This window comes from Oratosquilla oratoria, chromosome 18 (assembly GCF_046742065.1).
Source record: "Oratosquilla oratoria isolate Oo_2021 chromosome 18, ASM4674206v1, whole genome shotgun sequence".
NCBI lineage: Eukaryota > Metazoa > Arthropoda > Malacostraca > Stomatopoda > Squillidae > Oratosquilla > Oratosquilla oratoria.
The window spans coordinates 49,696,264-49,701,443 of NC_134794.1; the positions used below are offsets into that span (position 1 = coordinate 49,696,264).

At 34.2% G+C, this 5,180-nt stretch overlaps 1 protein-coding gene across 2 annotated transcripts in view; it reads right to left on the reverse strand.

The window, feature by feature from the left end:
- Positions 1–4,949, reverse strand: part of LOC143035213 (PTB domain-containing engulfment adapter protein 1-like) — a 216,588-nt gene extending 211,639 nt beyond the window's left edge. The window contains exon 1 of one of the 2 annotated variants that reach the window (XM_076201944.1): positions 4,855–4,949. The gene's annotated coding sequence lies outside the window, so the exon portion shown is untranslated. The remainder of the gene's footprint in view (positions 1–4,854) is intronic. The other variant, XM_076201943.1, reaches the window with a different exon arrangement.
- Positions 4,950–5,180: the final 231 nt, after the last annotated feature.

Genomic DNA, 5,180 nt, shown 5'->3' on the forward strand with positions numbered 1-5,180 from the left:
ACAGATCCATTGTGTCCTGAGAAAAAAGCCTATCACTACACCACTCTTTGTCCTATCATCAGGTATGGAGAGGTGATGTACTTAATCATCTTTGTTTTCTTTCTGTATAATGAGAATGTAATTTTTTCTTACTTGTATCAATGATTCAAGGAAGGGCAATTGTATGTTTTGTTCCTCATATACATAGAACAGAATATTGCTATTGACCGCATTAAGCATTCTCACTTTATTACTTGAATTAGTGTTTTCTGGGATGATAGAGAGGACATCATCTACATATCTGAATCAGTGCAATCCCCTACCATTAATACTGATAAAGTTTTTTTCTATTAACTCCATGTATAGAGAAGCCATAACTGCACTTAAAGGACCACCCATAGCTAGACCTCTGATGTTGATCATATTCCTCACCATGAAAAATAAACACATAGTTCTTGCTTTCTTACGGGTAGGTCATCATCATTCATACATTTTATTACTTTCTTTATTGCTTCCAACACACTGCCAGCGGAATCATTTGTAAAGAAGGCCTTACCAAATCTTACTAACTTTTTCCCATGAAATCTATATAGTTGGAATTTTTTAAGTGAGCATTACTGATTGACCCATTGCCTGTGATATTAGTTTGGCCAGACATTTCACCAGTCTGTGGGGTGCACTGCCAACCCCTGAAGTTATGGGTCACATGGGAGTGATAGGTTTCTGAATTTTAGGTATACCACACATCCTAAAAGGATTGGGGTCTTCTTCCAGAAGCCCTATTAATTTCTTACCTTTACAGATTTAAGAATTTTTCTGGCATGTACTTTGAATTTATTTAAGAACAGGTTCCTGGAAGTGGTAGTCATCTGTGATGACCATGAGAATCTTTGGGTCCAAGAACTCTTACCCACAAACCACAGCTGCTGCTTTTGTATTACTATGAGCTAGTGACAAAATCTTACACTAATAAGACAAGACTAGGCGATCCTTTCTTTCTCAAAGATTAATAGAAGGATCCCTAAAGACTGTTTTCAGCAGAAAAAACTTTAGTCAATTACACATCATGCAATCCATTTTCCTTACCTATTTTCAGTTAACATTTGGAAAATATCCTGGAGCTAGGCTGATGTTTCTTCCATCATATACACATTTACACCTTTATATTTTTCATCTCTAACTATTGCAAATTATTTCTTACCCCATAAGCTATTTCTTTCAATCTTAGCTATGATAAAATGCTGTCCTAGTTATGAACATTTGACTACAAAGTTTCAATACGAACAGTGTTGATTTACTCAAAAAGCATGTTTACATGACCATCTTTATCAAATTGGCAGCACAAACCTGAGAAGCATTCTACTGTTTTCTTATGTATTTGTATGCATGTGCACAGATACAGATTTTTGTGCTATCCCATAGGCAGCCAGCCAGCCAGCCAGCCAGCCAGACAGACACACACACAAAGTCTGGGAATGGAGTCAGAAGTGGGAAGTGGACTTCAACATTAAGAAATGTATCATAATGGAATTTGGAAAAAGTAAAAAAAAAAAGGACAATATAATATTGGTGAAAGGGAAGTAAAGAAAGTGGGATCTGAAAAAGACCTGGGGGGGGTGATCATCATAAAGATATGTTCCCTAACAAGTATATAAACAAAATTGTCAGCAAAACCTATAACTTGCCAAGATCAATAAAAGTGGTTTTTACTTACTTGGATAAAGAAATGGTAAAGAAAATACTAGTCACGCTGATAAGGCCTGATTCGGAGTGTGCAGCAACACTATGGTCACCCAGTACTAAAATGAATACAAGGAACAAAGAAAAAGAGCCTACTTATTGACCATCTATAGAATTATGAGAGGTGTGGAAATCCTCGATAGAGACGACTTACTAAATTGGGATAAGAGAAACACAAAAGGACAAACTTAAAAAGGACAGTTATAGAAGAGAATAGAAAAAAAAAGGCTTTCCCCAGAGTGGTGGATGTATGGAACATACTAGATGAAACAATAGTGTTTGCAAAAACAAAACAAGAATTTAAGAGCAAATTAGATATGGCAAGATACAGAGATGGGACACAACAAGCGTAGCTCCCCTTTCCGTATGATACAATTAGGTAATAAATATACATGTAGAGTATCAAGTAACATTCCCATGTACACCATATTTCAGCTAGATGAAATTAATATAATGCTTGTGTACATTTTTTCCCATTTCACCCCGTTCCTTTTTTCCATAAGTAATATATTCTTATGAATTAATTTATCATTAGAAATAATAATATTTCAAGATTCTATAATATAAGACTGATACAATATGAGCATGCCAATTTCAACAGAACCACCAGTTACAATCCCTCAAGAAGACAAAGCACACAGGAGAGGTCATCAACTCTTCTCCATCATACATACATATCATAGGTTCCATTAGTTTAATATAAAAAAATTGGTGCATGCTTTTGGTTGTGACAGATCAATTTTATCAATTTAATATTAAAATTTACTTCCCTCAGTTTTCTTATTGAAAACATTTTGTAGAAACAATAGATCTCTTAACATCATGACAACCATAACGAGTTCAATTACCATGTAAAACTCTCTCTTTACCCTATTTTCAATATCATAAATTGTTACCGACTTGCGGTCTTCACAATGTATATAGTCTGTCAGGCAATCTGAGGCACCAGGATCTTTAATTGTATCTGACCATCAGCCTTTAGCTTTTCCTAAACTTGGTGTGGGTCAAAACAAGGTTTGACTAAGACTCTTAACCTGAACTTTAGATACCACCACCACTTGACAGTTTCTGGTGAATAATTTGCCAGAAAAAATATACAACACTTGTTTTGCATAGCAGTCATATTAGATCAGTTTATCAAATATAATTTTTTAATTTGTGAATTCCTACCTAATATTAGGCAAGACCTATCTAACCTGATCCTAACTCGAAATACCACCTGGCTATTTTCTACCATAACACTGTTGTATGCTGAAAATAGCATGATATGCTAAGGTCACCACACAACTGAAAGTCGCTAAACATATATTTCACTGCATGTCAATGGTATAAAGTGGGTTTTATTTCAGTATCATGCAAACATGTTTTCACTTTTCTTTTTTTTGCATTTGATAAATTTATTCTTTTTTGCACACCTAAGTAATATATCAATAAAAAAATTTGCCAATTAAAATACATCTAGTGGCAGAAATCAATAACAAAAAAGTTCCTAAAAGTGATACACTAGCTACAACTCAGACATCAGCAAGTTCCAAGACACCACGTTTTCATTTGCTATTGAAAACAAATTAACAAATCGGTCTAGTATAGTCTGATTACCTCTAGGGATGATAAATGCATACCCCATATGAGGTGTGGTTAAGTTAGGTTAGTTTGACTATGCCAATTTATTGGACTATTGTTAGTTAGTCTTTAACAAAAAAGCAAACATGGCATCTCAAAACTTGCCAATGTCCAAGTTATAGTTAAAGCATCACTTTTAACAATATTTGGTAAATTTTTAGAAGTGCACACCTATGCAATATGGCAACAGAAAATTAAACAACTTTGTAAATTACAATACATCAATGTAATATATGTTATTCTTGGCAGAAACCAACGGCAGAACAAATTGCTAAAGTTATACACAAACAAACATAGCTGCTTTGACTGCACAAGATCCATCTTTGTTCTGGTTGATATGGAGGTTGAAAAAATTAAAATATGATAAATTCGTCTATTCTAACCTAACCTACATTTAAAATTTTAGTTATGTGGTACCTATAATTCTAGGGGTCATCAGGGTCATCGCTGTCTTCTTCAACCTCCAAATCTATCAAAACAAAGATGGCATCTAAAGGAGTTGATGCAACTTCGTTCACTCGTGCATGGCTTTTAGCAACATTTTCAGTTTCTGATTTCTGCCAAGAAAAATATTTATTACACCGATGCATTATAATTTATAAAATTGATAATGCTATATCACATAGGTGTGCACTTCTAAAAAAATATATACCCAGCATTTTTTATCGATTCCCATCACTAAAAGCTAATACTACTTTGTCAAAGTAGTATTAGTCTTTGATGTATTATAATTTACAAAATAAATATTACTTTTTCTATTGATATATATTATATTCCTAAAGCGTGCATTTCTAGAGATTTGCCAATTATTTTATTAGGTTCAGTTAGGCACTATTTGACAGTCACAATCATCAATGCAAGTTTAATGTTAAACATCCATACCTGTATGATTTTGCAATTTCAAAAAAAATTGCAAGGCTTGATAGCATAATGACCCATACTTGCATGCTACATCCTTCACAATATTCTAATCTCTAAAATAAATAAAAATCCCAAAACTCAATCCAACCCAAACTTTGGTCTTTGTTATAGTCAACAATTAAACTATCCTTACTCCTGTCAACCACAAAGAAAATCTAAAGATCCCATGAAATTAATTTCTGAACACACTTTTTTTATTTGGAGTTTGCAGTTTCGAATTACTGTACCGACTTTGGCAAGGTGACTTTACCTGTCCGACTTTGGCTCGGACAGGTTCGCTGTGACCACCTTCTTCATTAGTTACCTTACCACATATCGCAAAAACTGACTTTTCATACACCATATATTCACTCCAGAAACACACATATATACGTACAATGTCCATTAACTAACATTCGTTCGCATATTGACCGTCATTACTGACAATGACACTTTCTTGACAGCTGCTGGAGGGGGTTTATCCTCGCACTCACCTACAACTGACATCCCCCAATCGTTCCATTGCATTCAAGTTTCCACGGATGCTGATTTGGATTTCAGGAATTCATGGTTTTACATAAACATAAAGAGAAATGAAATTATTCATCTTACCTTACAAAAGCAGTATTACTTTGGCGTTGCTGTAGAAATCACGCCTGGTCAGTAGAACGACGAAGGTGAACCTACAACAATGGTCGCACAGCAGCCTAGCGGAAATAAAGAATAATTTGCAGCAAAAAAGTAGCAAGTATTTTCACAACCTACTTTTCAAAATAGATTTATGCCATCATGTATATGTTTCTATTGTTCAAAAATAATTAATATAATATCAAATAATATTGGATCATTATAAAGATTCAGGCTGCAATATACGAATATAGCAACATTATACATCTGTGGCAATACTTACTATGTAAACACAGCAACTCGCCTCTTTA